This window comes from Mustela nigripes, chromosome 18 (genome assembly GCF_022355385.1).
Source record: "Mustela nigripes isolate SB6536 chromosome 18, MUSNIG.SB6536, whole genome shotgun sequence".
Classification (NCBI taxonomy): domain Eukaryota; kingdom Metazoa; phylum Chordata; class Mammalia; order Carnivora; family Mustelidae; genus Mustela; species Mustela nigripes.
Window position 1 is genome coordinate 8,844,668 of NC_081574.1, and position 12,249 is coordinate 8,856,916.

Sequence of the window (12,249 nt, forward strand, 5' to 3'; positions counted from 1 at the left end):
GTTATCTGGCATCCATGATTATTTGTTTACATAATTGTGTGGTGTAGATCAAATGAATTTGCATTTGTTTTATGCTTTGTGCAGAGCATAGGGTATACAACATATTTAGAAAATGTGTTCTAATTTTATCCCTCTTTATTATTTTGATAATTTTATAGAACTTAAAGTCTCGAATATATGCACAAAGGCAGTTCTCATTATATGAAGTAGTTATGTTCTACAAAGTGTCTGTGAACACTGAAGTTGTGAATACTGAACCATTGCTCTTAGGGGACATACACAGTTAGGTTCCTGTGAGCCTCTGGTCACATTTTCATCAACTTAACAATACATGACCTCGTTTCATGTGTTTTTCTGTTTAGAAATCTTATATAATTTGTTAATTTGTTAATTTATTCCTGAACAGAGCTTGTCTAACCAGTGTACATTGACTCTTGAACATTATGGTTTGGAACTATGTAGGTCCACTTAATTTTTTTTTTGATAAACACAGTACAGGACTGTAAATGTATTCTCCTTTCCTCGTGGTGTTCTTAGTAACATTTTCTTCTCTTGAGCTTACTTCACTGTAGAGAACACAGTATATAATATGTATCACATACAAAATATGTGTTAGCCAACTATTTATATTATCAGTAAGGGTTCTAGGTATATTTTAGGTGAGTCATAACTTATACATGGATTTTTGACTGTGCAGGGGGTCAACATATTTGACCCCCTGTTGTTCAGGGGTCAACTGTATTTTCTTCAGAGGACACATCACAGCCTTCCTTCATTGAGGAGCACTAATGCAGCACTTTAGTGCTACAAGATGGGGGGGGGGTTAAAAAAATTAACAAAGTTTCAAAAGATCATGGCCTGAAGTATATTCCCAAAAAAAAAAAAAATACAGCATGAGATCTGAACAGAGTGTCTGTTGCCTTGTTTGGACGAAGTTGGGAAAGGGCTTACTGGGTAACTCATGCTTCTCTGCTCCCTCCATGTCCACAAATAATGGCAGACCTTCTGGGTGTTGATTCTGGATAGACTGCATTTTTTTCTCTCCAATGAGAAAACCACAGAGGAAAAACAGAATGGAGAAAGCGCTTGGTACCCTAGCTTTCCTATATATTAATATACTTATTTTTATTGTTGAAGGCTCAGAATTGAAAATTTCAAACTTTGCGAGGGCCAAAAGAAGGCAGACCATTAGACATTTTATGACTATTATTTTATTTGAGGAGAGTGATGGGAATACTCAGAAATGTTTTGAATCTAGTCTTACAAAATGATTTACGTGAGTTATTTGAAAATTAAGAATTATAGGTTCTTGGGATGCCTGGGTGGCTCACTTGGTTAAGCGGCTGCCTTTGGCTCAGGTCATGATCCCAGGTCCTAGGATCGAGTCCCACATCGGGCTCCTTGCTCCGCAGGGGGCCTGCTTCTCCCTCTGCCTCTGCCGGCCATTCTGTCTGCCTGTGCTCACACTCTCTCTCTCGACATCTTTTAAAAAAAAGAATTATAGGTTCTTAAACTGACTGTAAAAGAATTGTAGATTCTTAAACTGACTGTAAAAACAAAAATAATTAAAAATTAAATTATATCACTAGGAAAATAGTGAATTGCTGCTGGAAAAGTAGCCTGGGATAAATGTCAAAATGCAGACAAAAAAGGAAGAAAGTATTTATTTTCTGAAGAAATTGAGAAGTCCTTCATGTTGGATTATATGGTGATATGTTTATATCATACAAGGTGATACAAAGTGATAAGGTTATGTATAAGGTTATATCATAAAAGGTGAACTCTTTTTCTGGTAGAATCTCATCCCACAAGACTATCACGGGACATACCTTTCCCCTAAACCAGGCTGCACGACTCTTCCAAGTTCTGTTGGTTGAGTTTTTCTACAACTGAATCAACTAGAATAATTTGATTTCTGGGGAGAATGTACCTGCTCCGTGGCTGTTTTTCGAAGAACCTCTGTAGAGTTGTGCATATTAGTAACATGGGAAATGAGGAACAAGTCCACCCTGGAGAGTCACTGTTTTCTGAAACAGAAGAGAAACCGGCAACTCGAGTAGAACCCCTTTAGGTATCACTTGGTCGGCCCGCATCTCTTCATCCCTCGTAGACTTGAGGCTCCTACAGACCTCAGTCCTTGTCCTTCTTTCTTTTTTCTCCTTCTGTAATGCATTTCACTCGCTACTGCCCACCTCTTCATTTTCCCTCTGGAAGAATGAAGTCCTTGAAAACAGAGAATATATGTTACTCATTAAAGTGGTTTAAGACTTTGGCCCTGTATGTGGTACACTGAACATGTTTCAAAGAAATTTGTTACATGGGGGCAGGAGGAGATCTAGAAGTCATGAAAGTCAGTCATGTCACCAAGAGAGGAGAGAGTGTCTGTTTCCAGCTGGGCCGTTAAGTTGGCCGGGCCCCTTTCCCCCATCGGTTTTTGATGATGCCATTTATACCTCAGTTTTCACTCGGAAAAAAACCATTATTTCTCCAATATTCTATTCATGTGAGATTAAGTTTCTGAAATACTGGTTTTTATTCTCATTCTGTTATAGAGGGGAAGGAGACTGAGGACCATGAGAGAAAGAGAGAGAGAGAGAGAGAGAGAGTGTTCCAATCCAGGTTCAAATGGATGCTTTTCCTAATTGGTGAACTACACCTAGATACACAGGCCTTCTCTGTGTGTGTGTGTGTATGCTGAATTAGTGTACCCAAGGTATTAAAAAATCATAACATAGAAACAGCACTTGAGGAAAAAGATTCTCAGAAACTGAACTGACTCTAAGAACATGTTTCCTTAAAAATAAGCAACATATTAAGGAAGATAGTGCCAGATATACCAAAAGACATAGAAGAAGGGTCTAAATCAGTGTGATGTTTACTTTAGGACTCAGAGATTTCAGGTAATATCCATTATTAACATATCCTAGCAATCCCTCCACCAAACTCCTGTCATACTCATGATATCACCCAGCAGAGAGTAAAATATTCTCAATCAGTAACAAAGGCAGAAACTTTACAACTTGACATATGCAGTCTAATAATTACGGGAGAATATATGTTTGAGGTGCTGGCCAATTTCCAGTATCTAATTTAGCACTAAAGTGAGACAAATCTGGAAGTTTTCAAATTGATCATTAAAGAGTTTAAACACCGGGAATGCTCACTAGACGGTTCAGTCCGCAGACCGGTCATCAGAAATACTACCTACAGAAAATGCCAAATCATGGGCAACCTGAATTATCAAAATAAATGGCTTGTGTCACCTCGTCACAGTTTCTAGTTTCTCCAAATAGTGGATTCTCTTGTGTCTTTTACTAAAAATGTTGGTATTTCAGATATAGTGTCATCGTATTTCTCTTACGAATATAGAAGGTTATCCAGAGAGGCTGATTTTGCAACTGCCGATTGCCTCTTTTAACCTTTTCTAATTTTTTTTTTTTCTTTTTGAAGTATAACCAACATACAGCATTGTAGCAGTTTCAGGGATAAGCACAGTGATTCAACAATTCCATGTATTTCTGAGTGTTCGTCCAGACAAGTACTTTATGTATTTCAGCTTTTGTCTCTTTTTTTGTTCATTTCTTTTGTTTCCTAAATTCCTCATGTGAGTAAAATCACAGTATTTGTCTTTTTTTGCCCTCATTATTATTATTATTATTTTTTTTTTTACCTAGATTACCCTATCCCACATCTTCATTATCTGGTTCACTTATGGGTGGACACTTGGGCTGCTCCTGCATCTTGACTATTGCACATAATGCTGCAATAAATATGTTTCTTTTTGAATTAGTGTTTTTGTCTTCTTTGGGTAAATACCCAGTAGTGGAATGACTAGATCATATGGTAATTTTAGTTTTAAATTTCTGAGGAATCAATACTATTTTGCACAGTGGCTATACCGGTTTGCATTCCCAATAACACTTCATGGGGGTTTTCCCTTTTTTTCACATCCTTGCTAACACATTTTGTGTTTTTGATTTTAGCCATTTGACTCACTATTGATTTTAGCCATCTACGTCACTATTGCTTTTTAACTTTTTAGGTTAAAATTAATATCAGCATTATTATATATTAACGTGTATTGTATTGATTTAGTAAAAGCATTATAACTTTCAATTTATTGTTTGCAGTAGCAAAAGATTGAAAGTTATATCTAAGACAACTGACTTAGTCACTCATATCTAATCTAAGTCAGTTGTAGCACACCTGCACCATGGAGCCATTAATTAAATAATGAGTAGGCATGTATGTGCTATAGTGAATCAATTTCCAGGATATATTACATATAAAAAAAAACCCCGAAGGACAAGATATGATTTACAGATATTTAGTATTTATATACCTCTGCACTAATTTTAAGTTTTTAAAATGTTTTTATATTTTATTGAGGTATAGTTGACATGAAATGTGAGTTTCAGGTTACGGTATAATTTAATGTTCATATAAATTATGAAATGAATGTCTTAATCACCTTTACTCATCACCTCAAACTCTTTCCTCTCTGGTAACCACCATTTTGTTCTTTGTATTTATGAGTCTGTTTTTGTTTTGTTTTGTTCATTTGTTTTTTTGTTCCACATCTAAGTGAAATCATACAGTATTTTTCTGTGTAACTTCTCTTAGCATTATACCTTCTAGGTCTGTCCATCCTGTTGCGAATAACCAGATTCCACTCTTGTTGGAATTCATGGCTAATATTTCACTGTATATATTACCATACGGACTTCATTAATCTATCAGTACACAGTTAGGCTGCTTCCATTTCTTGGTCATTGTACACAGTGCCATGATGAATGGAGTGCATGTGTCTTTTTGAAGTAGTATTTTCATTTTGTTTAGATAAATACCCAGAAGTGGAATTACTGGATGGTATGATAGTTGTATTTTTAATTTGTGGAAAAAAAATTCCAGACTGTTTTTCACAGTGGTTGCACCAATTTACTTTTCCACCAATTGCATGAGGGTTATCTTTTCTCCACATCCTCATCAATTAATGTTATTTCTTATAATTTTGGTAATATCCATTCTCACAAGTGTAAAGCACCATTTCATTGTGGTATTGATTTAGGTTTCCCAGATGATTATGGCGATTCACCACCAGTGTGTCTTTTTTGGAAAAATCTCTGTTTATGTTTTCTGCCCAATATTTAATTGAGTTGTTTCTTTTTGTTATTGTTGAGTTGTGATCTTTATATATTGAGATATCATCACCTTATTAGATACATCATTTCCAAGTATCTTTTCACATTCAGTAGATTGCCTTTTTATTTTGTTTACAGTTACCTCTGCTCTCCAAAGCTTTTAGTTTGATGTGGTCCCATTTCTTTTGTTTTTGCTTTTGTTGCCCTTGCCTAAGGAGACAGATCCAAAATAATGCTTAGACATGTAAAAGAGCCTAAACCTTATACGAGTTTCAAGGTTTCAGGTCTTACATTTAAGTCTTTTGAGTATATTTTTCTATATGGTGTAAGAAAGTGGTTCAGTTTTTCCTTCTTATATGTACATGTCACTTGCCCCAAGATCGATCATTTAAGAGACTGTATTTTCCCCATTACACATTCTTGCCTCATTTGTTGTAGATTAGCTGAACATGTAAGTATGGGTTAATTTCTGGGATCTCTATGCTGTTCCTTTGACCTGTGCGTCTGTTTTTGTGTCACTACTATGCCATGTTGATTATTTACCTTTAGAGTATAGTTTGACATCAGGAAATGTGATACTTCCAGATTTGTTCTTTCTCAAGATTTTTTTGGCTATTTGGGTTCCATACAAACCTTACAATTATTTGTTCTAGTTCTGTGAAATTACCAATTGGTATCTTGACAGAAATTACTCTGGATAGTATACACATTTTACCAGTGTTTCTTACACTCCATGAACACAGTAAGATCCATTTACTTGTGTCCTCTTCAATTTCTTTCCTCAATGTCCTATAGTTTTCTGACTTCCCTGGTTAAATTCATTCCTAGGTATTTTACTTTTTGTTATAAGTATAAATGGGATTGTTTTTAAAATTTCCATTTCTGCTAGTTTATTTTTACTGTACAGAAATGCAAGATTTCTATATATTAATTTTATAATTTGAAAGTTTACTGAATCCATTTATTCTAATAGTTTCTCTTCTTCCAGGAGTCTTTAAGGTTTTCTTTAGTCCGATGTCATGAGCAAAGAATAAGTTTTACTTCTTTCTCACCACTTTGTATGTTATTTTTCTTGCCTGATTACTGTGGTTAGGACTTCCAGTACTATGTTGAATAAAGGTGAAAGTAGGCATCATTGTCTTGTTCTTTATTTTAGAGGAAAAGTTTTCAGGTTTTCACTACTGAGTACAATGTTAGCTGTGTGTTTGCCATACATAGTCTCTTTTATGTTGAGGTATCCTTCCTGATAGTTTTTATCATAAATGGATGTTGAATTTTGCCAGATGTTTTTTTCTGTGTCTGTTGAGATGATCATATGCTATTTCATTATGGTAATATGGTATATTATTTTGGATAATGAACTGTCGTTGCACCCTTGGAATAAACCCTACTTGATCATACTCTATGATTCTTTTCACGTATTATTGAACTGAGTTTGCTACTATCTTGATGAGAATTTTTGCATATCTACTTATCAGGACTCTTGGCCTGTAATTTTCTTTTTATGTAATGTCTTTGTTAGGTTCTGTTATCAGCATCATGCCAGCCTCATAGAAGGAGCTTGGAATCCTTCCTCTTTATTTTATTTTATAAATTTATTTTATTTATTGGAATTTTTTTGAGAAGTATAACTCTTCTTTATATGTTTGGTAGAATTTACCTGTGAAGTCCTCTGATGCTAGACTTTTGTTTCTTGGAAGATGTTAATTACTGATTCAGTTTCACTACTACTTACTGATCCGTTAAGCTTATTATTTCTTCCTGTTTCAGTCTTGGAAGGTTGTAAATTTCTAGGAATTCATCCATTTCTTCTAGGTTATCAAATTTGTTGATGTCTAATTGTCCACAGTAGTTTCTTATAGTACTCTGTATTGCTATGTGCCATTTGAAACTTCTTTTTTACTTCTGATTTTATTTATCTTTTCAAAGTACCTACCTCTTAGATACACATCTGATCTTTCCTAATTTTTTAGTCTCTTTTTCTTTCTGCTATGAACTTTATTATTTCCTTTTTTCTGCTAATTCTGTTCTTCTAGTTTCTTTGGTGTAAAGTTACACTGTTTAAGACTTTCTCTCATTTCTTCATGTAGGTCTGCAATACTATAACTTCTTTCTAAAATTGCTTTAGCTGCGTCCCATAGATGTAAAATTTTGTGTGTACATCTGCACTCCTAGTACCCTATTTTTGATATTTATTGGATTTCTTTGTTGACTCATTGGTTGTTTAGCCTACACATATTTTTATTATTTTCAGTTTTTGCTTTGTAATTTACAGTTTCGTAATACTATGGTTGAAAAGATGCTTGATATGACATCCATCTTTTACATTTATGTAGACTTATTTTTTTGGTTTAGTATGTCATTTATCCAAGAGGATGCTCCATATACACTTAGAAAGAACGAGTAGTCCACTATTTTTAGATGGAACATTATGTGTATATCTATTAAGTCCCTCTGGTCTAATGTGTCATTTAAGGCCACTGTTTTGTTACTGATTTTCTTTCTGGATGATGTATCCATTGATGTAGGTGGGATTTAAAGTCCCCTACTATTTTTGGATTGCCATCAGTTTCTCCCTTTATATTTGTTAATATTTGCTTTATATATTTCAGTGTTCCTATGATTGGTGAATTGATACTTACTATTTGTATATCCTATTGTTGGACTGAGCTCTTTTTCATTATGTAATTCTTTTCATTGTCTTTTGTTAGAGTTTTTGTATTATAGCCCATTTTCTCTGATGTAAGTTTTGCAACTCTGGCTTTCTTTTTGTTTACATTTGCGTAGAATCTCTTATGTACATCCCTTTACTTTCTGGTGTGGGTATTATTATGTTTGAAGTGAGTCTCCTGAGGGCAACATGTACCTGGGCCCCCCCCCCCCCCCTTTTTTTTTTTTAATCCATTCAGTCGCACTGTGTCTTTTGACTGGAGCTTGTAATCCATGAACATCAAAAATAATTATTGATAGGTATGTACTTCATGCCATTTGGCTCATTATTTTCTGGTTCTTTTTCACTTCTCTGTTTGTTTTCTGTTGTGATTCGATCACTCTTTGTCATGTTTGGATTTCCTTCTCTCTCTCGCTTTCTTTTTTTTTTTTGTATCTGTTACAGGGTTTTGAGTTGTGGTTGTCGGAAGGTCCTTACATAACCACCTATAAATATAGCAGTTTAAATGTTGGTCCCGTAAGATTTAACACATTCTAAAAGCACTACATTTTTATTGCCTCCTCCAGCTTTTATGTTTTTTGATGTCCTCATTTACATCTGTTTAGTTTGTGTATCCCTTAAAATATTATTTATGTGATTGATTTTTTGTTACTTTTTCTTTTAGCCTTCATGCTAGCATTAGAAATGACAGGTCCACAACATTTACTATGTGTTTGCTTTTACCAGTGATAGTACTTCTTTCATGACTCTTTCACTTGTGGTTATGTCCTCTCCACGCCGCCTTACTTCAAGAAGCCCCTTTAACATTTATTGTAAGGCTGTTTTTGCAGTGATGAACTCCTTTAATTTTTCCTTATTCTGGGAAATTCTTCTTCAGCTCCCCTTTAACTCTGAGTGAGAAGCAGGTAGAGTATTCTTGGTCGTTGTTTTCGCCTTTCAGCACTCTGAATGCATCAAACCCCTCTCTTCGGGCCTGCAAAATTCTTGGCTGAAAAATCAGCTGACAACCTTATGGGCGTGCCCTTGTACATAACCAGTTGTTTTTCTCTTGCTGCTTTTGAGACTCTTTATTTTGAATTTTTGACATTTTAATTATGTGTCTTGCTGTGGACCTCTTTGGGTTCATCTTGAACCCAAAGAGGATACAAACTGGATGTTTGTATCCTTCCCCAGATTAGGGAATTTTTCAGCTATTATTTCTTCAAAATGCTTTTAGCCCTTCTCTGTCTCCTCTCCTTTGACCTTTATAATGCAAATTTAAGTATGCTTCATGCTGTCACAGAGATCACTTATTCTGTCCTTATTTTTAAAAGTCCTATTTTCTTTTGCTTTCTGATTGAGGATTTCCCACTCTCCTGTGTTCTAGGTCATTGATCCATTGTTCTGCATCATACGATCTGCTATTGAATCACTCTGGTGTATTCATTTCAGCAATTATATTAAACTCTAATTGGTTTTTATATTACTATTATCTCTTCATCACTTAGGTTTATTATATCCATTTTGTTCTTTTTCTATTTTTTTTTCTTAGATTCTTAGAATTTCTCCCTTTCTTCATTTTGAATGACTCTGAGTTTGTTTCCATATATTAAGTCGATCAGCTATGTGTCTTGGTCTTGTCAGAGTGGTATTATATAGAAGGTGTTATATAGAAGTGGTGTTATATAGAAGTTGGCCTCTTGGTCACCAGAATTGAGCACTCTAGGGGATCCCCTGTGAGATCTGTTTGTGCCCTCCTGCCGTGACTGGGCTGCAGAAGCTGCAGGTACGTTGGTGGGTGTGGCTGGTCCCTGGCCCAGCTCGGAGCAGTGCCCAGTTGCAATTGCCACAAGTGGGCAGGGCTGGCACCTTGCATGGCTGACTGAGGCCAGGCTGCAGTTGCTGCGAGTGTGGTGGTGGAAGGGCTGGCTTGTGCTGTGTGAGGAGCTCCTTTGGGGGCAGTGCTGGTCTCAGTCAAGGCCATCCACCTGGTGCGGCTCTGCAGCAGCCAGTTGGGGAGGGGTACCAGCCCCAGCCAAAATCCCTCACCAGGTATTATGGCGGGGTAGGAGCCAGTGTGGGGGAACACATGCCAGAGTGGGCAGGTTTGGTCCACAGAGGAGTGCTCGAGTGGGGCATGCAGTGCCAGCTAGCAGGGTGCATGGAGAGTGTCAGAAAAGGCACCTGCCTGTGCTGGGTTAGCTAGGTGGGAGGAGGAAGAAAAAAAAGGCATCTTCATGCCCCACTCCCCCGGGGGAAATTTGTACAGATCATTGCTTCTCCGGAACACGCCCTAAAATTAGCTCTCTTTCACATACTGCTTAGGCACTTTTCAAACTGCTGCCTCTGCACAGGGACTCAGAGCAAGTGAGTTTGGGTATGGGCCTTTTAAATGTGAAATCTCATCTCCTACAGTCCTCTGGCTCTCTGGGATTTAACTACACTGGCTTTCAAAGCAAGACCTTGTGGGGGAGGCTCATCCTCCCACTGGAGTTCCCAAATGTCGGGGTGACAAATGTGGAGCTTAAACCCTAGTTCCTCAAGGAAGACTTCTGCGTTTGCATTACCCCTCTCACGTGTGTGTCAGGATGCAGGGATATGGATCTTGATTAGACATATCTCTGACCCTCCTACTCACCTTCGTGTGGCTTTTCCTTTCTATCTTGAGTTCTGGTAGAGCTATTTTGCGACTCTTCAAGTCATTTGGAGGGGGAAGTTGGGCTATGGGTATAATTTTGTTGCATTGGTGGAAGGGGTGAGCTCAGGATCATTCTATTTATTTTTTGAGAGAAACAGTGATAGCGACAGAGAGCACAAGTAGGGATGAGAGAGAGAAGCAGCTCCTCCCCGAGCAGGGAGCCCTACGCGGGGCTCCATCCCAGGATGCTGGGATCATGCATGACCTGAGCCATAGGTAGACACTTAACCGACTAAGCTACCCAGGCAGCCCAGGACCTTTCTACTCTACCACCTTGGTGCCCCTCTGAGAATGTTTATTTTTTTTTAATATGCTAAATATACTAATAAGAATTAATTATGTTTACCCCAAGAAATTATGGGAATTGAATTTATTCATAATATTGTTTTAAAAACATCTACTCATTTTGTATTGTCCAAATTTTTAACAAATTCTCAAGGTGGGAGGTAAATCCTTGAATTAAGCCATTTCTTAGTTTCCGTGTGTGTGTATACATATATGTGTATGTGTGTATATATAGATGTATATGTATATATATATGTGTACTTCAAATGCATCCCAGGAAATACTGTTATTTGTATAGTTGGAATATTTTGAAAGTTGTCTTGTGGTTTATTCTTTGATTCATATTCCACATGAAGTCTCTTGTTTAATTACCTCCATATTTGGGGCATTTTCCAGATTACTTTCTAGAATTGATTTCTAATTCACATCCTCTGGGGTCATTGAACACACTATGATTTCATTCCTTTTACATTTACTCACCTTTGTATAATGGCGCAGAATAGGATATATGGGAATGTTCATGAGTGTTTGAACAAAATGCGTATTCTGCTGTCATTGAGGGTAGTGTTCTATAAATCTCAATTAGGTTTACTTGGTTAATGGCGGCCAGCTGTGGAGCTCGGGGTGGGGTGGGGGAGGGGCTGACCGAAAAGGAGCAGGAGGAAATTTTATGAGGTGGAAAATGTTTTATATCTTGATTGTGCTGCATTTTATCATAGTAAATTAGACTTTCAGTAAAGATGATTTAAAACAAAAAATAACCTTCCAGTTACTGCTCCATTTCTTGGTAATTCATGATGCTAAATCCTTGAAAATAGTCATCTAAATGCACTGCTGCTACTTTCTCTCCCCTCGTTCTTTGTAATCTATTCACAAATCGGATTCTGCCTCTCCTCGACCACTCTACGCTGCCCTTGGGAGACTTCCGCTCTGCCCCTGCTGATCCGTTGCCTCTCGGTTTCATGCCAGTCTTCCTCCATGCCAGCTTTTCATTCCCTCCTGATGCCTGGGCTGATACAGACTCTCTGGCCATCAGGATTTTCCCACGATATCCTCCTATGTCCAATTAGATGAAAATACTGCAGGGGAATGGGAAATTGGGGGACGGGAGATCTAGCTTCTTTTGGGTTTTCTTTTATATTGTTCAGGTAAGAATTAGCTCAATAGCCACAAATGTTACTTACTCCTCTTCCCAGCTTGCTTTTTCACTTCTGGCATCTGCACAAAGAACCTTCCCCTGCTTGAAAGAAGCCCCAGATTCCCAGCCCCGCCTCACTGCCCCCACCCACCTTGTCATTAATCCCGCCTCTTCTCTCCCGTTCCAAACACCCAGGTGGTTACCAGTTTCCTGCACACACTAATTCGTATGTTATCTTAGAACCTCACTTTCCCCATTCCGTTTTACAGCACTGGGACTCCAGATCCCTGCCTTTCTGTTTGAACTCCTTCCTACAGCTTTTGATTTTTTGACTGAG

General features: G+C 37.4%; 1 long non-coding RNA gene across 1 annotated transcript in view; it reads right to left on the minus strand.

Moving 5' to 3' along the window:
• Nucleotides 1–1,321: 1,321 nt before the first annotated feature.
• Nucleotides 1,322–12,249, minus strand: part of LOC132006524 (uncharacterized) — a 194,454-nt gene continuing 183,526 nt past the window's right edge. Inside the window, exon 3 of the long non-coding RNA XR_009401127.1 lies at nt 1,322–2,223. This is a non-coding gene — a long non-coding RNA (uncharacterized LOC132006524). The remainder of the gene's footprint in view (nt 2,224–12,249) is intronic.